Genomic DNA, 22,270 nt, shown 5'->3' with positions numbered 1-22,270 from the left:
CACAGACAACTGAATTTAGAAAGAGAAGAAAAATCCCCACTTATCAAGCACTCTCTCCTCCTCAGAACTCGCTTCTTTCCCTGCTGTGCTATCTCTCTGGGGGCTGGAAGCCACTCTGAGGAGGGTGTGGACTGGCATTCTTAGGAAGGCTGGTGGACCCTGCTGGGGCCAGCAGTATCAGAGGTAAGCCCTGGGCTGGGTATCAGAGAGTCTTTGTGGCTCGGTTTCTACAGGCTTTTCATGACCCAGATTTCTTTGTGGCCAAAGCCTGAATGAAATCTTGCTTGCTTTGCTAGAATGTGGCCCTATCCTCAGTGGTGACCTCAACACCCCACTCCTGGTTTTGAGGACTGTGTGCCTTCTCTTACATTGTTGGTGCTGCTCAGGCAGTGTCTGGTAATACAACTTCTTAAGTCTACAGAGTGAGTGTGGCTGGAGAAAGGGTGAAAGGTACTGGAAGCTAATAAGGACACCCCCAGAAATGAGTGGAAAGGAGAGCCCCAAGCTAGGAAAGTCTTGTGAATCCACCCTGTCCTGAGACTGATCATTGTCCATGCTCTGCAGGGAGGGAAAATTGAGATGTTTCTTAAACCAGAAAGCCATCAAGTCCTCCCAGGGTACGTGAAGGTGTGCGAGGTCAGAGATGCTATCTAGTAGGGTTGGAAATGTCTGTTGGCTCTCTGTTAGATCTTAGGACAGCTCCTCCATCTGCGCTTCACTTTGCCATCTGCGAAATGATTGAAATCAGACAATACAAAGCTAGTGAGATGGTTCAGCAGATGAAGGCGCTCGCAGCAAGCCTGACTGTCTGGATTTGATTCATGGCACATTTGGTAAAAGGAGAGACCGACTGTTGCAGGTTGTCTTTCCTCTGATTTCCACCTATGTCCCATACATACCTCTATGCACACATGAAAATAAGTAAATATAATAAAAACTCCTAAAGACAAAAGGCTTTTTAAAAGGACAACATATTAGATAGCCTGAATAAACAACAAGCCTGTGAAAGTTCTTCATCATAATTATAGAGATTTTTGTCATGTTTGAGGAAGGCAGTAGAATAAATGATACTAGTCTGTGTCTTCTCCAAAGTCCATGTTTACCACTGTAGCAATATTAACAGGGGCCATTATCAGGTGATTAGGCTACAAGGGATGCTCCCCTCTGAGTAGTATTAGGTCCCTTACAAAAGGGCTTGATGAGGTTGTGTGTCCTCTTGTGCTATCCTGCTGCCATGTGAGTGCAGATTCCCAAAACGCAACAAGGCACCATCTTGGAATCAGACAGCAGCCCTCCAAGACAACCAGGCCTGACACCCTGATACAGAAAGGCAGAACTAAATCTGATTCAATTTGCTCAATTTGTGTTATTTTGTTATAGCAACATGGAACAGACTAAGATGAATACTATGATCAAAGTCTCCAGATACCCAGAATATTGGCATCAAAAAGTCTTGATCTTAATCCAGTTTTTTCTTCAAAGATTTGCTATGTAATCACAACATACAAAACTGACAGAAGGGAAGGGCAAGGCAGCAGGGGACAGGATGGCTGGATCCTCAGCATTCCTGTTCATCTTTTGCGTTGGTTGTAGAGGCACTTTGGACTTTAATGGAACCCTAAGACTCTGAAGAGCCCATCAGAAAAGCCCCTCAAAGTGAGCAGATCATTTCCGGCAAGGTAGAAGCCAGCAAATGAATTCAGGGGCTCAGGGGAAACCTGCAGGCACACTGGGCACAGGATCACAAGGTGTGTGCTGGCAGAAGCCCCAGTGGAATGTGCTCTTTGGTAGGAAGGACAGTATCCCTCCCTTTTCCTATCTGGAGGGAGGCCTGGAAGTGTGGAAATGCTGAAATGCAGACACTGGTGGAGGGAGTGTGAATCCTTCCCAGAGAGGACCAGTGCGGCTACTTCCTGGGAGGGAGAATCATCTGGGCTTCTTGTAGGAAGTATTAGGTGTGCCTAAAAGCTCTGGTTCCATCTATGCAAGGGCATAGGTAGGGTTTATTCCCATGATGCTTTGACAGTTCCATAACATCTTTCTATTTTACTTCCCATTTGCTTTTGGTGCTATCCCAAATATACTTTGCCTATGACATGGGGGAAAGGCAGGAAATATTTCCACCATGTTAAGGTCAATCCTGGTGAGGCCATTTGGGGTTTTTCTACAAGTTTTTTTTTTTGTACAACATGCCCATTTGTTGAGCCTCATTCATTTTCCTTGTGGTTCAGTCAGTGTTCTGGAGGAGTCCAGTTAGCTTCTCTTGCCCTGGGATCCCTTCCCAGGGAAGGACTCTTTAGGAGCCATGCCTTGAATGCCCAAGTTCCAAGTGCAGCCATGTCTGTCATGGTAATACATAAAATCAGTCATCTGTCTACAAATTGGTGCTTCCTCATGGTCCTGAAGGATGAATTCATCTACGTCAGTTGTGCACAAAGTATTCCCACTTTAATGAGAGGTGTATATATATATATATATATATATATATATATATATATATATATATATATATATATATATATATATATAAATATAATTCTTTAATTCTCCAGGGCAGCACATATCCCTGATATCCCTGACTTTCTAAGCCATTGTTATGAAAAAATTTAGATTTCTCTTATATCCCAAGGAGAAAGGCTTTCTGTGCTCTTTCTTCCTCATCTTAGGGCTGGAGGTGACTCAGGGATGTACCTTGCAATTTTCATGATCCATTGGTGTCTTGGTAATGAATGTTCACCACAGCAGTGCCCTCATTTAGCCTAATAACCCCAGCAAGGTAATATTTGATTTGTGCTAAGTATCTGATTAAACAACATAAAGTATTTAACCTATTGATCTTTTATACCTTGCCAGCCCTACATTGCTGGATATACTTTAATTACTGACTCAGAGAGCTCTCCTGAATGGGCTTTGCATCTTGTTAAGCTCTTTCCTTTTCTTTAGGGCTCTTTGTCAACAGCTTCTTCTTCTTCTTGTCCCTTCTAGGCCTTTACTCTACCTCCTGCTCCTCTACCACATCAATTTGCTTCTGCCTGGAGACTGACATTGGGATGGGCATCCTTTATGGGGCTACGAACCCTAGCGATTGTTCTAGAAGGTCATTGATCACATAAGCAATAGGACTTGCTGCTTTGTCTACCATGAACATTGGAGCACAGAGCTCCCTCCCCGTTGATAGCTCTGTTTGAGAGCATGGGTCACAACCTTGGGATTAACCTTATTGTTCTATCACACAAGGAGGAGAGGCAAGTGGGCATCCATCAAGAGGAGTCATAGGAAGCTATTTGGACTGGCCAATTAGCTAACCATTCTACCCTAAACTCCTTGGAGAGCTATAGAAAATCAGATTCCCTGCCCCTCTTCTTGGCTGCATAGAAATACTCATGAATGTTAATAATTAGTTGATTTACATGCTTTCTTTCCCTCAAGAGTCTCAAACATGCTGGGCTTGTTTATTTTGTTTCTCTTATTTTAAAAATTGTCTCCACAAAGGCTGAGAGAGCTTCTCCATAGGCTTTTTCAAAATTGAGAATAACACCTCATAGGATTAAGAGAATTCAATCAGGAGACCCATGTGGAACACTTACCATAATTCGTACCACCTAGTAAGTGCTCAATGAATAGAAGCTATTATTACTGTATCATCTTAGTCAGCTTGATGACTCATGGTTTGCCTGTGAACTGCTGACTATTTTTAGAGTGGCTTGAGTAACTGAGCATTTGCTTAGTCCTCTGACACCCATCTCCCCTTGTATATTAGCATCCTTAGGTCCCTACTACAAGTCAGTTCGGACCAAAGATAGTGAACTGTGGAGGGAAAGAGGCCCTTGGAAGGCAAATGCTTATCTTCATACAGGCCACTTCTCAAAGTCATATTGAAGACTAGTCAATGTGATAGTTTTGATGGACAGCTTGGCACATGCAGAGTCAGCTGAGAGGAGTCTCAATGAAGTTAGATTAGCCTGTGGTTGAGTATGTGGAGAATTATCTTGACTGTTTATTGAAATGGGAAGACGTACCCACTATAGGTAGTACTATTCCCTTGGCAAGGGATTCTGAACTCTTTTAGAGTAAAAAAAGGGCATGAGTAGGCATACATTAAGTCATTGCTCTCTGCTGAATGTAATGGGACTAGCTGCTTCAAGTTCTAGCCTCCTCGACTTCTCTGCAGTGATTATAACCTGGAGCCAAATAATCCATTTCTCCCTTAAGATGCCTTTGTCAGGGTGTTCTAGCACAGCAACAGGAAATCAAAGTGAGATGATCACAATGGCTGTTTAAACAGAGTGCCCTAGAGTGTCTTCCAGAGGGTGATGTGCAGCTAACAGGCGAACTAAAGGACATATTTCCCAGCTACACTAACTGAGGAAGGTTCAGACATTTGCGATTAAAAGGGATTCTGCTCTATGGCAAGAGTCACATGTCACTAAATGGTCCTCCAATGTCAACTCCAAACTTGCAATAACCCTCGCCCCCCCCCAAAAAGGCTGTAGAATATTTATCTTGCAAAAGCACCTAATAAACTCTATAGCCCAGTGGCATTCTGGTATTGAAAGGGACAATGGAAGCTCGGGGGTCCCTACCAAGCAGGGACACGTTTTATAGCATGATTTGGAGACGTCCCAATGGTCCTCCCTGAATCTTAGGCACATAGCCCACTCTTGTCCACCTTGGGGGCAATCTAGGAGGAGAGAGGCCGAGGGTGTCCACAGCACTACTGCAGCAGGGTCCCCTCTTCTTTTCACTGCCTCTCTCAATGGAGTATTTTCACCGCCTTCTCCTCCCCTTTGTCACTCACTCTCGCTTCCAAGTAATGTGGCATCTGTGATTGTAAACACAGAGCCAGCCCACAGAAGCCACACTGTCACTGGACATGTTCCTGTGCACACATACGTACATGTGCCACACCACTGCCTTTGTTCTAAAGCCAATAAAAGTGATTTTCAGATAATCTGATGCTTTGGATCCTCTGCACCACTGCTCTCTCCATTAGCATGGCTAATTGAGAGCTGACTGTGTGTCTTGGACCATTGCCAAGCAGGGAACCCATTGCCTGGAGTGATATGAGCGCCTCAAGAGAGCTGAGCAAATAGAGAGGGATACCAAGTCGGGCGCCCGTTGGAAGAGGAGTACGCTTTTAAGGATGATCCAACCAGTCCCAGGCCAGGGAAGCAATCTTGTTTGGCATGTCACATTGATTTCCAAGTCAGCAAACTGTAAAACTGTCCTCCAGCTAGAACGCACAACAACTCAGAGGAAGATGAGGCTTGGCTAGTAAAGGATGAAGCCATCCTCAGACCAATAAAAGATGCAATGTGGCTTTCCTTGGGCTGTATATCAACACCTTCCTGGAGGCTACAAGGAACAAGGCAAACAGCCATATGTTCTATTTGATTCTGTATAGTGAGGATGAGATTGAGGCCAGTTAGGAAATCACCCAAGGTCCCACTATGTAGCTCTGTCTGGCCTGGAGCTCACTTATGTAGACCAGGATGGGCAAAGCTTCTACAGAAACCTACCCTGAACAGAAACTTCTGCTTATATGCCTTAGTCACATTCTTTTGTCTCAGGGCATCATAGTGTAATACTTCCAACAGATCTCAAATATGCTGAGGGAAAAAAAAATAGCAACAAAAAACCCCTCAAAACCAAAAAATCCCAAACAACAAAACTACTCACCAAACAACAAAACCAAGAAATGAGGGTAGAGGGACTCGCTATTAGGACTCCAGGTGAGAGTGGTACGGAAGAATGAGGAGATAGAAGGATCAAGAGGGTCCAGGAACCCTACAAGAAGACCATTAAGGCTGGCAGATCTGGACCCGGGGTGGGGGTGATGCTGCCCAAACTGCTGTACAAACCATGGACAATGCATGCAGTAAACCTAAACCCCCTATTCACATCTCGCCAATGGATAGCGTATTCTCCACAGTTGTGTGGAGAGCAGGGATTGCTTCTGACATGAACTATGGTGCCCTCTATTTGACCACTTCCTCTTGGTGCGGAGGCCTGGTGGCACTCAGAGGAAAGCAGGCTATCTGGATGAGACCTGATAGGCCGTGATCATATGGTGGGGGAGGAGGTCACCTTCCATCACAGGTCTAGAGGAGGGGAATAGGGTAAAAGAGGGAGGGAGGGGGGAATGGGAAGATACAAGTTAGGGAATAACAATTGGGAGGTAATCTGAATAAATTATTTAAAAAATAAAAATTAAAAAGAGAAAAAAAAGACAAAGCACAAAATATAACCACATTTTTAGATGGTGTCATTTTTCTTATGACATAAGCTCCCAGATGGCACAGGCATTGTCTCTTGGAATAAATAGCAGGCTACAGAGGGTCATGCCTCATGTGGGTCTCTGATAAGTATTGTTTGGTTGTATGCTGTTTATCACAAAGACAACAGATAGTATTGTCAGACAGACTCGTGAGCAGCTGCCTTTTGCAAGAAGAATGGAAGAAGTCCCCTAGAACTTTCCCAATTCTGCATTCTGTCCCAAACAATAAGAAATGCAAATCCTGGGCTGATGGCGGTGGGACTCAGAGGCATATTTCTCAGGAAGGCTAGAAAAATCTATGCTCCGGGTTAAACTGTACTCAAGGAGTCTTAGTGTGTGTGCATCCTCTACCAGTCAGAGGTCAGATGACTCCATATGTACCTGCTCAACCCCTGGACCTGCTTCCTAGTCACTGCTTGAGGACGTGAACTGAATCATTGCATGGTGGGTTCTGAGGGTGGTTATAGAAGATTTGGGTATGGAGTTAGATAAGGTAGTTTGCATTGACTCACATCAGACTTTCCTAGGAGGGCCCCCAAAGCTTGATATATCCCACTGAAGATTCTGGCTTACCCAGCCTGGGTCATTTGACCCAGCACCCAGAAGATCTTAAGCATAAGGGGAATGAAAGCTAAGTTGAAGCCAGGAGGTGGTGAGAGGAACATCAGTGCCAGGAGGCTCCATTTCAGTCTACTGTGATCAAGCCAAGATTCTGAAGCAACACTTTTTGTCTTTATAGGATGCTATGAAGCCTCCTAACCCTACAGAATGGGAAAAGACCTTCACCAACCCTACATCCAACAGAGGACTAATATCTAAGATATATAAAGAACTCAAGAAATTAAGTACCAACAAGCCAAATAACCCAATTAAAAAATGGAGTACAGAGCTAAACCGAGAATTCTCAACAGAGGAATCTCTAATGGCCGAGAAGCACTTAAAGAAATATTCAGCATCCTTAGTCATCAGGGAAATGCAAATCAACATGACTCTGAGATTCCATCTTACACCCATCAGAATGGCTAAGATAAAAAAACTCAAGTGACAGCACATGCTGGTGAGGATACGGAGCAAGGAGAACACTCTTCCATTGTTGGTGGGAGTGCAAACTTGCACAACCACTTTGGAAATCAACCTGGCAGTTTCTCAGAAAATTGGTAATAGTACTGCCTCAAGACCCAGCTATACCATCTTCTGGGCATATACTCAAAAGATGCTCCACCATTCCCCAGGGGGCACTTGCTGAACTATGTTCATAGCAACTTTATCATTAGTAGCCAGAATCTGGAAACAACTTAGATGTCAGCTGAAGAATGGATAAAGAAACTGTGGTACATTTACACATGGAACACTACTCAGCTATTAACATCAAAAACATCATTCAATTTGGAGGCAAATGGATAAAACTAGGAAGATGATTTTGATTGAGGTAACCCACACCTAGAAAGACACACATGGTATGTATTCATATGTGGATATTAGCCATAAAGTGCAGGATAACCATGCTACAATCTACAGACCCAAAGAATCCAAGAAGAGCCAAAGGATATTTCAATTTCACTCAGAAGAGGAAATAAAATAGACATCTGAAGTATATGGAAGGAGGAAACTGGGTGGGAGAGGAAGTGGGGAGGGGAAGTTGGGGTGGGAATCAGGTGTAGGGAATGAGGTGGTGGGGGGGGGAAGGATCTCAGTGGGTGACATCTTTGGTACAGGAAGGCTCCCTGGAGTCTATGGGGGTGACCCTGGCTGAGACACTAGCAGTGGAGGATATGGAGCCTGAAGTGGCCACCTCCTAGCCAAGTGGGACTTCCAGTGGACGGAGGGGAATGCCAACCCACTCATAAAACCTTTGACCCCCAAATTGTCTCACCTGCAAGAAGTGTAAGGATAAAATTGGAGCCAAAGTTAAGGGAATGACCAACCAATGACTGGCCCAACTTGAGACCCACCCCACGGGAGAGAGCCAACCCCTGACACTATTAAAGATACTCTGCTATGATTGCAGACAGGAACCTAGCATAACTTTCCTCTGAGAGGCTTCATTAAGCAGCGGATGGAAGCAGATGCAGAGACCCACAGCCAAACAATAGGCTGAACTTGGGGAGTTTTGTAGAAGAGTGGGAGGAAGGAGTGAAAGAGATAGAGGGGTCAAGGCCATCACAAGAAGATCTACTGAGTCAACTAACCTGGGCCCATGGGAGCTCATAGAGACTGAACCACCAACCAAAGAGCATGCACTGACTGGACCTAGACCCCCCCCCACACACATATGTAGCTGATATGAAGCTTAGTCATCATGTGAGTCTCCTAACAATAGGAGTAGGAGCTGTCTCTGACTCTGTTGCCTGATGCTGGATCCCTTCCCCTTAGCTGGGCTGCTTTGTCTGGCCTCAAAGGGAGAGGATGCACTTAGTCCTTGTGCAACATGAGGGCCTAGGGTGGGTTTGTACCCCTTGGGGGCCCCTGTTCTCTGAGAAGAAGAGGGAGGGTAGGACTGGGGGGGAAAGGAGGGAGGGGGCTGGTATCAGGCTGTAAAGTGATTAAATAAATAGATGAATGAGAGGGGGAAAAAAAGAAGTAAATGGGTGAGTTGTGGATAGAAAGGAAAGAAGGAAAGTTGAGTAAAAAAGAAGAGAATTAGGAAGTCTCGGAGATAAATAAGTTAGATTTTTTGCTTGAGTAGTTTTTACACCAGAGTGTGAAAGGTAAAGCTGGTAGTTTCTGGTTAAAGATACACGGGTTGTGACAAAGCAATGTTTCTGCTAGCAACTGGTGAGCGGCAACCTTGAAGACTCATTAAAAACAACAGTGCAGCCCTGTCAGTAAAAGCCTATCACCATAACAATTGTCAGTGACTTTGGGGAATCTGCATCTTGACTACAGAAGAAATTAGGAAAAAAGTAAAAGTGGAAAGGGCGTTGGTGGTAGTGTTGGAGAGCACCAAAGCCTGCAGTATTCAGCCATCTTTTACTGTAACAAAACGCCTGAGACAATCAACTTAAGCAGCAAAGGTTTAATTTGCCTTATCATTTGAGGGAGCACAATGGAGGAAGCCTTCCCCTTCTTAGTGGCTGGGAAGCAAAGAGAGGTAATTAGGATGAGGCTCCTCCTCACCGGGTGTGAGCCCAGTGACAGTAAATTCCTTCTCCTAGGTCCTGATTGTCAAAGACTTCACTACCTTTCAATAGCACTAGACTGGCAACCCCCACCTTTACCACATGGTGGGGGACACAGCCACACTATGACAAAGCTGATGGATGTGGTGCACTGGCAATACTGGGGGTGCCAAAGCACTGTGTGGGCTGACAAAGGAGTGAGCTGTAGAGTAGAGCAGTAAGAGAGGGCTGACTGGACTACCCAAGCTTCAAACAGGCTTCCTAGGAGACTACTAGGTAGATTTCCCTCTGTTCACCTCTTCGATAGATGCTCCTCCCCTCCCTCCTTTTCTCCTCACATATTTCTACTCAGGCTCACTCCCCAGGGAAGAGCACATGTCTGCCATACTGTCTTGGTAGGGCAGGAAATACGTAAAAAAAAGTACAGTGATTCTCAAGCACAGGATTCACAGGATGGGATGAGGGGGCCGTTAGTAATGTGCGAGGGAAGCTGTCTCCGACATGCTGGGCTTTACCAAGATGGTTGCCGGCTGCTGCTTCCTTCCAGCCCTTGGCGTTCCTTAGGATGGTTTCTCCTACACAGGATGGGATCTGCCTATCATGATTAAAATGCCCCCCCCCCCGGGAGCAGGTGTACAAATAGCTGAGGGTGGCAGCTTCGCGGAGAAGTGGCACGTGACCCAGGAGAGCACAGCCTCTTTAGCCTCTGGATTTCTAGCCTCAGAGCCCACCACTCCCTGGAGCCAGCGGCCCCGTTCCATCCGAGCAGCAGGAGAGTGAAAGGCTTGCTTGCTGCTCTTGAGCTGCCTGCTTCCTTTCTCAGAAGGAAGGCCAGGGGTGAGGAATCGGCTTTCCCCCTGAGTGCCACCACGCTTGCTCCAGGCTGAGCCTAGAGAAACAGTGTAATCCTGCAGTGCCCAGGGCCTGGCCAGAAGAGGAGTGCCTGTGGCTTGGGGATTGGAGGGAGTTTGCCTGAGTGCGTGTGTGTCTATGCTTCTGAGCCCAGGCCCCTGACATCAGGGAAATTAACCAGACTCTGTGTGTTGTGGGGATTGCGCATGGCAACCTAATCAAGGCTTAGTTTTTCATTAAATTTTCCATTAATACTGGGGTTGTTTAGATCAAGTTGAATGAGACGATCCATAATGCACCTTCCATACTCTATTACCATTCTGAGGATGGTGGCAGGGGTGGGGGTGGGGGGAGCGGGGGAGGGGATGAGGTTGTGCACCTCTGCTGGGGCCACTAGCGTTTCCCCCAGAGTCCTATCATCTTTCCCAGCATCTGCTACCTAGAATGAACAAAAGTACAAAGAAGATGACCCAGAATCCCACCCCACCCTTTCTGTGTGACAGGCATGGGAGCGTGGGAGAGGAGGCAGGTAGGGGTAGAAAGTGAGGCACGAGGGGTCTCAAGGGTCCGAAGGCAGCATGGAAAAGTAGCCACGCCCACCTGCATCTTTCAAAAGAGACTGTTGCAGTGGCATGGAAGTCTGAGCAGGAGGGAGGACATCAGGTTTTTCATGGGGAATGAGGATGCTAAAATGGACAGAAGATTCTAGGCCTCAACTTGTGGGGACATTTCTATAGCAGAGTCACTTAGAGGTCTGCCATCTATATGAACTCTACCTATACCTCAAGCCAGTTTGTGGGACATCTTGGGAACATGCGTACTTCTTTTAGGGCTCAGGAAGGCTTGCTCAAATGATGGCTCAGTGAACGGTCTCTATCCTTGACTGCAGCTGGCTGGCTGATCCTGCTTCCTAGGCCATAGCCATCCTCTGCCCTTTGACAAGGCAGCGTATTGGTGCCACAGTCTTGGAAATAGTCCATGCTATTGAACTTACCGATTTTCCAAAGTTGCTTTTGGTCACTGTTTGATCATTGCAACCGACAAGCAAGATAGAATACCGGCTAAGACTCTCCCAGGGGTCGGGGATGGGGGTGGGGGCTTCGGTGTGGTGGGGGTCTTGGTGGGAGTGGGGGGGGGGCATGGCTTCGCCTCATCAAGTCTTCTCTCACTTAGATCTCAGACTTCTAGCTTTCAGAACGGTGAGAGTAACTTTCTATTGTTTCCAAAGGACCCAGGGCCCTAATTTGTCTCCCATTGCTATGATAAAATGCCCCGGCAAAAGTAATGTAGGGACAAGAAGACTTGTTTTAGCTCACAAAATTCAGGTTACAGTCTGTCATTTTGGGGAAGTCAAGGCAGCAGTAAGTTGAAACAGCTATATCACATCCAAAGTCAAGTCCGCAAAGGAGAGAAACCCGCATGTGCCTGCTTGCCAGCGCTTAGCTCCTTCTCCCCTTTTCCTTCAGTTCAGGACCCAGCCAGGCAGTTCTGCTGCCTACATCCAGGGTGAGTCTTCCCATCTAATTTAATACAATTAAAAAAAATCTTCATAAGTATGTGATAGGCCAAGATAACCTAGACAGTTCCCTGGGGAGACTCTCCCCAGGTGACTCTAGAGAGCTAAATTAGGATTACAACTGACCTCCGTATCTGTTATGAGGCTTTTGTTGTTACTGTCTTTTAGACTCCACAGTATCTACTTAGTATGTAAAGGGGGTGGTGGCCTGATGGAAACATCATTTATTTTGTGTGTGTGAAAAATCCGCTGTCACTCTGGATCTCTGTCTTAAATTTGGCTCCCCTGTACGTTACTAGATATTTGTCTTTTTTTTTTTGTTTGTTTTGCAAGTTCATTATGTCCATAAACCTTGGTTTCTCTGTATTATTATTTATTATTAACATCACCTTTGATTGACAATAATTGTATTTATTTATGGTGTAAAATGTGGAATGGGTAAGTTAAGCTGATCCACTACCCATTGATCTAAGGGATTTTGTTACAGAAACTTAAATGACCTAAAACATGCTCTCTATCTCCATCAACAAAGGCCCTGCACCCAGAAGTGAGAGTTGGGTTGGCCTCCTGCCTCTAGCATTTAGCAGTGTGACCCCAGGGGAGGTTTCCCACTCTTTGTGTCTGTCATTTCTCCATTTGTAAAGTGGAATTATAATAGAATTTACTCAGGAAGGCTATGGGGATCACAAAGGGGACTTATACTGAGGGTTTAGCTGATGCCATACCATAGACATGTAAATTGTTGTAGTTATGAAATCAGAAATTCTGCAGGTATGATCTGGGCATTTTCATCTGGAAGTACTACTTGAAGGATTCCGAGTTGTACTCTCAATTCAGAGCCACTTCTTTATTGGGGTTCATATATTACGGAAACAGGAAACACAGGTCAATACTAGATAAGTGCAATACGATCTCGGTTAACCCGGGGGAACATAGATTCCCAGCACTCAATTCTCATTTAGGCCAATTTTTTTTTTCTAAATGATCTCACCAATCTCCCTGCTGAATCAGTAAGAGCTAGCTTTGGGTTTCACTCCTGTCTAGACATTACTTCCCCTTCCTGTAGAGACTTATATGATCAGAGAGCACCCGAGAAACAGGGGGTAGTGGGGAGAGGCAGGGGGGAGAATGGGGGGGAGATAAAGACTGGAGTGGGCTAATCACCAACTGTAAAGGCAGGTAGAGGGTCCATCCTCTCTGCAGCTCTCTGGGGTTGTTGACATCCCTCAGAATTCACAAAGATGGGACAAAAATAGTGACTTTCGTTGAACAATATAACCTATTCATGTCACCTAAAGCAATGAAGACATAATCTTACATTTGGGTACAGGAAAAGGTGTTAGTAATTTATGCTGCCTATTTCCAACTCTTTCCACCAACCTGGCTCACTTTCTGTGGAGTGACATTGATTCTGCAGGCTGAACACAGCTCTGTTTTCTCTTGGCTGAAGGTTTTGCTTTTACTAATTTCACTTGTGTTGTCAGTGATGTCTTCCATCAGAGGAACAAATCACCATGGTCTTGGTCACAGTTGTATAGGTCTGTGTATGTTGCTGGGGTGACAATGCTCTCTTTGGGTCTAGAATGGGTTAACGTCTGCTGAGAGACTCTTGCGGAGTGACAGGCTCTGAGGACGGTCTCAGGCTCACCTCTTCTAGTCCTACCAATTCCCATAGCTACTGTCTGGCCTAGGAAATGCTCAGGTAGGAAGCGTTTTGAACAAGACACTTCAATTTGCCAATAGCTTTGCATCTTTCTGTCCAATTTATTTCACAGAAAAATACCACTTTGGGAGAAAAACCAAAAGAACAAAGGTCTGGATGACTCCAGGACGGAGAACAATTCATCTCATGGGATGTCTATGAAAGCTGAAAGTCACAGTTAAAAAAAAAAATCCAAAACACCAACAACAACCCCAGAATGTACCACTAATGAATTCAATCAAAGCGAACTCCATTTTCTATTCCCTTGGATTCTACACAAACAATTTCCATCTCACGAGTATCTTTCGGAAGCACTGCACATACATGGCTGGGTATTAAGTTGCCCCATAAACATTTTGGATCAGAACTGCCTGCCTAGGGATGGCTGCTGCAGCTGCAATACCACGGATTTAGAAAGAGCCGGCTTGCTCGCACACACTGCCTCCGCATCTAACGGAGTTTTGCAGAAGAGAATTGCCTGGAAAACAGGGCCTTTTAAGGGTGAACTTTTGACTTGCAATGAACGGTGGAAGAAAGAATGGCAGAGAATAGAGAGAGATAGGCTGGCTGCCTCTGCAGAAGCAGTTTCCCCCAGAGAGCTGTGCCTGAAACAACTTCGACTTTGCCCCTGAGTCTCTTCCAGATAGTCCACCCAGCTGCACTGGTGTCTACCTGGGTTCCGAGACCCATTTTGTAGTATCATGGATATTTACAACTTTCGTGTGTGTGTGTGTGTGTGTGTGTGTGTGTGTGTGTGTGTGTGTGTGTTTAGTGCGATTTTACAGCAGCAAAACAGAGACAGTGATGTTTAGGGAAACTCTTCTTTGGAGAGGACTGGGGCAGACGTCTGATTTGGAACCCCTGCAGCCATGAGAAATCACAAGACAGATAATGCTGGGGAAGGACTGTGTGGCCATAATGTTTGGGCTATGAGGTCACAAGGAATCTCTGCCTCTGAACAACTTCGGAGCCTTGTTGCTGCCTGATCCTGAGTCTTAGCTCGTTTAGGATGCCGTGATCGGATGCTATAAACAGCGCAGGCTATAAAGCACAGAACTTTCGTTTTGAGGATTTCGGAGGCTGAGAAGTCCAAGATCAAGGGAACAGTGGGACCAGGACTTGATGAAAACCCACAGATGGTGACTTCTAGCTGTGGCATCACCTGGTGAAAGAGGCAGAACACATCTCTGCCATGGCTAGGGTATAATTTGTTCCCTAATGGCCAGCGTGTCAGTGGTTTTATATCTAAGCTGGCACTGTTGGGAAAGGATGGACCATATAAGAGGTGGGTCTTGGTGGGTGGCTGGTAGTTCACTGGGGACCCTGCCCTTGGAATAGATTACAGTAGTTCATGTGAAAACTCTTGGGGGGTGGGGGGAACTCACTAGAGGGTTGATGTAAAGGCCTGTATGTGGTAGCACCCAGCTATCTTTATGTTCATGTACTGGGGTGTGATCATAGCTCTCATTTATGTTCTTTTCGTGCCATCTGCCATGATATAATGCAGCCAAAAGGCCCCTCGGCAGAGCTGAGACACTATGCCTATGGGTCCCCCAAACCGTGAGCAAAAAAAAAAAAAAAAAAGTCCCAATTTCTTCATCATTATCTTGTCTCATGTATTTTCTAATACTACTAGAAAGCTGACAAATATAAACAGCAATCCTACCCATGAAGACTCTCCTCAGGACCCAGTGGCCTCCTATGCATTGCCCCCTACCATTACGTTAGAGGCAAAGAATTTCAAAACGAGAGCTTTGTGGAAGTAAGTATTCAGGCCGTGGTGCCCTGGCCTTGGAAGGAGGCTGCCCTATGATTTTCCCCAGAGTGCTTTCCCCTTCATTGTGACTGAGTATCCAGGCTTGGAGATTGTCCCTCAGGGGAGAAGGCCCATTTCAATGGTATCCTTTGATGGTGGTGGGGTGGCCTTTGCTGTCTCAAGTCTCTTAGGAGGAGTTGGCAGCCCATTCCAGCCCATTCATTTTTAAAAAAACAGTGTAATTGCCCTCAGTGGCTTACCTGGTCTTTTAATAACTCCCAGTTTCATTTTAAGCACCCCCCCCCCCCCCCCCCCCCCGCCCACCAGCCCTTACACTGCAGCTAAGAATTCTTCCTCAGGTATTGGGGGGTGGGGGCGGTGCCTGTACTGGGAGAATGAGAAGTGAGTTTCCGGGGTCAGCCTCAGGTCTCAGTCACTAGCACTTCCTGTCCCAACCCCTGGCAACAGTGTTGACAGTACTCAGCTAAGCAGGCGATGTCTGCTTTCAACTTGTCTGGCCGTGCTACCCTTGCTTCTCTGGGGCGTGGACCTTTCTCTCCTTTCTTGGGACAGGAATTTCCCTTTTTGACTGATAAAGGGAGTTGCTAGACCCACTGTAGAGATGAGAAGATATAGGTCTTGAGCTCCCTGTCTTGAGGCCTCCTCTCCCCAGGCTGCTTCAGATGCTTAGCTTGTCCTTCTCCTTTCCCGGACGAGATCGCTTCTTCTCCCTCCGCAGACACCTTTCTGCTATAAGCCCCACCTAGTAAACCGCGAACACAGTCCCTCGTCCTTGCACCTCGTTAGCAAACTCTCATAATGTTTCAGTGGATGTTTCAGGGCTCTGTTAACCACGGGGGGGGGGGGCGGGGGCAGCTGGATTTTCAGCTCCTGGTGTGGTGGAAGCAATGCATCTTCCCAAGCGTACAGCTGTAGATCTCAGCCACACGTACAGAACGCTTGCTCTCTGCGTGGCTCACTCACTCAAGCCCTCCCATGAGTCAGATTACGCAGCCAGCCAGCAAATGCTGGCGGGCTCCTGGGCTTTCCTCTCTTCTCCATTTTTATATAAAATTTTTTTTTCTCCCAAGGTAATGGCACGAAATTCCAAGGCTTCAACTACCACTGAGATACAGATGATTTTTAAAATTATAAATTTGGCCCCGGCCTATCCCCTGAGGTCTAGATTTGTGGATTTGACTGCTTTCCTGGTGTGTGTGTGTGTGTGTGTGTGTGTGTGTGTGTGTGTGTGTGTGTGTGTGATGTCTTATAGCTACTGAAAACTGTAACACGTCCAAAAGACACTGGTAATCCTTACCCTGCTGGGCTGTCTCTCTCAGTCCTCGTAAGTCAGTGTGTTTAAACAGGATCCCTCCAGCTATTCAAGCCCTTTGTCTAAAAGTGTCCTGGGGTCTGTCTTATCTTCTTCCACCATATTCAATAGGCAGCAAGTCCTGTTGTCCCTTTCTCTGGAGATATATCTACAACTGGTTTCCTTGCACTGCCTCCATTTTAAGTTAGGTCATCCCCAGTTCCTGTCTCAGTTCCTGCTTTAGTCTTCCCAACAGTTTCTCTGATGTGTTTTGACACACACATATATATATATATATATATATATATATATATATATATATATATATATATATGTATATATATATATGTATGTATGTATATGCCCTGTATTACACTCCAATGTTCTATGAGTTCAATGTCCATTGTGAAAGCTGTTAAGTGATTAGGAATGTAAGACTTTTTTTTTTAACTTAATAAGAGGAAAACCCAGAACTAACATCACAAAACCAGGCAGGAGGCTGAAGGCTTCTGTCCTAAGTCTGGGAGGAACTGAAGATGTCAGAGTCTACTCAGTATAGCTCTGTGAGCCCTAGGTGGTGTAGTAAGACAATATAGATTGGGAAAAGAAATTACAACTATTCTTGTCCACAGAGGTTATTTATGTAGAACAACCAAAAACCGCATAAAAAATAAATGTATAAAAATATGTAGTCCGCCAAAAGTTCTTGCTGTAGTAAACCGAGATACAAAGTGATATTCAGAAGTTAGGTTTTCTATTACTGCTCCTTTACATTTTTAACTTAAATTAACTGTTATTCTTGCTACTATTATTTTGTGCTTGTGTGTCTGGTGTGTGTGAATGAAGAAGTGCACATGCTACTGGCTGTGTGTGGAGGATATGAAGGCCAGAGAACAATTTTGGGTAATTAATTCTCTTCTTTCAAGGTGGGAACAAAAACTAAAAACCCTAATAGAAGACATCAAAGCAGAGGAGAATAAAATGGAGATGAATTTCATGTTCAGAGATTGGAAGACCCAACCTTGTTACAATGTAAATTATTTTTTCAACTGATCTACAGAGTCAATATAACCACAACATAAATCCAAGAAAATTGTTTTATAGATATTGGCAGAGTAAGTACAAACATTTTTTTATAGAAAGGCAAAGGACCTAGAGTAGTCAGCAAAATGCTAAGAAAGAACCAAGTTGGAAGATTCATATGATCTGATTTCAAGACTCAGTATAAGCTACAGGAATCAAGACAGCACAGTACTGGTGAGCTAAGAGACAGACAAGTGGAACAGGCTGGAGAGCCACACTCAGGTGACGTCAATTGTTATAGAAAACCAAGGTGCCAGGCAATTAGATGGAGAAAAGATAGTATTGGAAAAAAAAAAAAACCACCATCACCACCACCACCAACAACAAAAAAACAGAAACAAAAACAAAAACAATTAGCCATGTAAATGTGAAAAAGAAAACAGACATAGATTTATATGGCACATTAAAAACTAACTTGTGATGAATTATAAAGACACATGTAAAATATAAAACTTATAGTAATTACAAAAGAAAATGTAGGGGAATAAAATCTGCATGGCTATGGGTTTGGGAATGGATTTTTAAACATAAAAGACATGATCCTTAAGACTAATAGTTGGCAACTTAGATTTTATTAAAATAAACATTCTTTGCTGAAAATACTCTTGAGAGTTTTTTGCTTTCAGAAAAGAGAGACCACCAACAAAGGGAAAAGTATTGATTAGTCACATATCAGTAAAAGGACTTGAACCCCAAATATACAACGAACTCTTTAAAGTTCATCAGTGAGAAAACAAGCTGTCCTATGTGAAAATGAGGAGAAGATACCAATGACATTGCTCTAAAGAACATAAACAGATAGCAAAGAAGCGAGACAAAAGATGTCCCCATCACTTGTAACTAGGGAAATGCAAGTTAAAAAAAAATACAATGAGATACCTTGACACACGCATTACAGCAGCTGAAATCCAAAGAGCTGGTGGCACTGGCAAAGCAAGGACCTCTCCTCACTGCTGGTGGGAAGGCACCATCCATGGCAAGGCACTGTGCAAGCTAGGCACAGTCTTACCATGAGAAAAAGCACCCACATCCCTGGGCATCTGCCCAGCTGATTGGAAAGCTCACGTGTGCTATCAAAAACTGGAAGCAACAAAGATGACCCTCAGCAGGTAACAAAGTTAGATAAATAAAGGTGGGCAAACCCATAGGATGACTACCATGGAACAAGAAAAAGAAAAGAGCTGGCAGGCCATAACATGGATAACTCCATTGCAAAATGATAGATGCCAGTCTGAATAAGACCACATACTTTACAACTCCACATGTATCGTACCGGAGAAAGTGCAGCTAGGTTAACGCTAAAGGCCTGGAAAGACTGAGGGCTGAGTAGTTGAAGAACTAATATAATATAGAATAGAACAAACACATAAACACACACATGTATATGGTATATGTTCTGTTTTTCCCCCTAGAGATCATTCAACATGCAGATCTTTTTTTTTTTAAAGATTTATTTATTAATTATTTATACAGTCTTCTGCCTGCTGGTACACCTGCACGCCAGAAGAGGGCACCAGATCTCATTATAGATGGTTGTGAGCCCCCATGTGGTTGCTGGGAATTGAACTCAGGACCTCTGGAAGAGCAGCCAATGCTCTTAACCGCTGAGCCATCTCTCCAGCACCATATAGTCTTTATTTTGTGCATAGAGCTAAGAGGAAACAAAGAAGAATTAAGACAGCTTCATAATATTTAGGGACTGTGCTATCTAGTTAGATGAATGAAGAAATTATTTTCTTGATTTATCTAATTCTCCCCTTGACTTGTTATCCCTCCAAACTAACAAACCAGCCAACTAACCTATCAACTACTTCTCTCACTTCTGTATGAATAATGCTGTGATTTCTTTGTGTTGAGTTTCAGATGTTAAAGAGGCCAATTATTAGTAGTCTGCCCTTTATCAAATTATAGAAAGTAGTGTAAGAAGGTGGGAGTCTCCCTGCCCCTTCTGCGTTCATCCTCATTCTCTGAGGTAAAGAACAAGAGACAGCAATGGTTCCCTCCTCCTCCATCTCACTGTCCACTGATAAAGTAATGGAAAGGGGGAAATCAGTGCCCTCGGGTATGTACTCACGGATGGCTCCAATGGATAATTCAAATGCAGTGGTCACACAGGTGGGCCACAAAACAAAACCAAAAGCCCTGAATCTAAGAGAGATTAAACAGAATACATTACATGTGTATCTAAAGTGATCAAAATTAGTCAATTAAAGAAAGGAAAGAAATTGTATTTGGAAAGGCAGAAGGGAAGGATGCCACAAAGGCTTGGACAACCGTAGAAGCAGATCTGGGCAAGGTCGGCAGTCAGCTGTAAGCAGCTTGCTGAGACAGAGGACCTGAGCAAAGCAGAAGAGTCAGGCAGATGAAGTTCAAGGCCTCAAGGCCTCAAGGCCACAGCTGGCTGGGAAGGGCATGGAGTCCATTGGTCAGAGAGAGAGCTGTGCTGCGTGTGCACAGTGCAAGCCAGTTCCATCTGTTATCTGCCCTGGACAGACAGCTTGCAGGCAGAATTTGGGTTCTGGCAGAGTGCAAGAGAAAAATTTATGTATAGACCTTTAACTCTGGTCACTTTGCAGCTCAGAAGCTCTGGAAATTAGATCCAGATGGATGGGATTTTGATAGCTTCTCCTGACCAAGGAATTTATGCTAATGCTCAGGAGCCAACGGGGAGGAGGGGCCAGGGAAAGGAATGAATCTATAATTGCTTCTTCACGTGTTTCCAAGACTCATCTGTGTTTTCATTCATTGCCTGCCATTGGGGTTGGCCCAGCAACTGAAGAGAGAAAAATAAATAATAAATGGCAGCCCAGAGCCTCACCCATCATGAACACTCTGAGAACTGTCCTGGAGCAAAGCAGAGGGGTTTAGAATCGCCACAGTCCAAGGAGAGTCTGTGCGTGTGTGGATGGGAGTGGAATGCTGAGAAACCTTTCTCCCTAAATTCCTGTTCTGCCCACAGAAGAGTTTTAACAAGCTTGAGACAGTAGACTGGGGTTTCTCCTTGCCATGTAGTTTCTTCCTATCTAACGCAAGAGTCTGGAGGGAAGGGCTCTCGGTGTACACCTGCAGGCTCTTAACTCTGTAAGGTCTTCTCTGAGAATGATGCTACTTTTGTCCCTGGCTCTGTCATTACCTTTGTGATACTGAGTGAACTCTTAGCCCTGGTTGGGCATGTATATCTTTAGTTGTGGACAAAAGGTTTACATGCCAAGACTAGAAGGTCACATGGTTCTGCTAGAATGTTCCAGAAAGAAGGCAGGAACAATTTTTGTTGTTACATTTTTCATGGCTAGGGATCACCAGGACCTCATGCCTGGTAGGCAAAGGACTGTACCACCGAGCTACACTCCCAGTCCAAGAGCAGTTTGCTTTTGAGAAGTATTTTGGGGTTTTTGTAGCTTAGAAGAGACTTCAAAGACTTTATCTTCTACCTTTATGTCAGATTTATCCCTGTGTTAGTTTGGGCTGAAATACCGAAATACCTTAAAGTGGGTGATTTATTGCTCACAGTTTTGATGGCCAAGATCAAGGAGCAAGCAGATTTGGTGTCTGCTAAAGGCTTGCTGCTCATTCATGGTGCTTTTTATGTGTCCTCAAGTGGTAGAAGGAACAAACCCATTTCCTCAGGCCTCTTTCACAAGGGAGCTTATGTCATTCAAGAGAAACAGAGACCTAATCACCTCCCATGTACTTCCTTTCTTAACACCACGGTATTGGGAATTGGATTTCAGCGTACACATTTTGCAGGGGGCACAAACACTCAGACCAAAGCAATCCCCAACTGCATCTCGGGATGACTGAAGTTTTGAAGGCATGCAAAGAGATGTGCTGTCAGGTTTTCAGCCATCCCAAGTACTTATTGGATGCACGTGCAAACCTTTGTGCTACTCGGTCCCGATTTCTTTGAAGACATTTAGATAGAAGAGTGTCGTATAAGAAAGGGCTCCAGCCAGCTCAATTGTGAGGAGGGCTCTTCCTGAGCTCACTTAGGAGACAGAGCTTCAGACACCTGCCAGGTTCAACTCAGAATCATGATGCTGTTGCCCAGTGCACTCTTTTTCCTAACCTGAAGACCCTATCTTGCAGTAACAGATATTTACCTACAAGCCTGCTACTGCTTAAGGACTCAGAAAACAGCACCTATTCACTTCTCCTCCAGGTTTTCCTGTCAGGGCACTGGAAAGAATTAGTAGGGACAGCCAGAAGGGGCTTTGCAGTTCACTTTTTCTTGGGGGACTAATTTTACCTTTGGCCTAAGAGATGGTCATGGGCTCCAAGGAGCTGATGTGCTTTGTGGGCACACTTGTTCAGTGTCCTAAGCTGGGCCAGAGTGGAAACGTGTCTACCCCATTGTTGAGCCAACTGGAGGAGATGGCAGAACATGTTTCAGCTCTACCTGAAAACGGAAGCCAGCTGCAGCGAGCTCCTGTGAATCATCGAACAGACGAAGGGGCAATCTTGTGTGAAAAGGAGGTGCACCTGGTTCTACTGGGCCCCTTTCTAGGTCATTGCTTGTAGGCGACCCTCAGCCTGGGGCTCAGGTCTGCTCAGGCTCCTCTCCCTCGGCCTCTTTGATCTTCATGGGGAATGAATGATATCAGCAGGCTCCCTGCTGGCTCCGTTTATCTGTTGAACACATCATCCTGGTATCAT

The 22,270-nt window shown here is 44.9% G+C and overlaps 1 protein-coding gene and 1 long non-coding RNA gene across 5 annotated transcripts in view; one reads left to right on the top strand and one right to left on the bottom strand.

Annotated features, from left to right (window-relative positions):
• KIRREL3 (kirre like nephrin family adhesion molecule 3) overlaps positions 1-22,270 on the bottom strand; it is a 554,929-nt gene that overhangs the window by 218,663 nt on the left and 313,996 nt on the right. The window lies entirely within an intron of this gene.
• On the top strand, positions 85-14,780 carry LOC311597679. Its single transcript, XR_014779320.1, has 3 exons — positions 85-183; positions 7,017-7,734; positions 13,540-14,780. It is a non-coding gene; the product is annotated as an uncharacterized lncRNA (long non-coding RNA).

The sequence above is a fragment of the Acomys minous genome, assembly GCF_964271855.1.
Source record: "Acomys minous genome assembly, chromosome: 5".
Classification (NCBI taxonomy): domain Eukaryota; kingdom Metazoa; phylum Chordata; class Mammalia; order Rodentia; family Muridae; genus Acomys; species Acomys minous.
The sequence above is the reverse complement of the archived record's forward strand: the minus strand, read 5'-3'. Positions and strand labels throughout refer to the sequence as shown.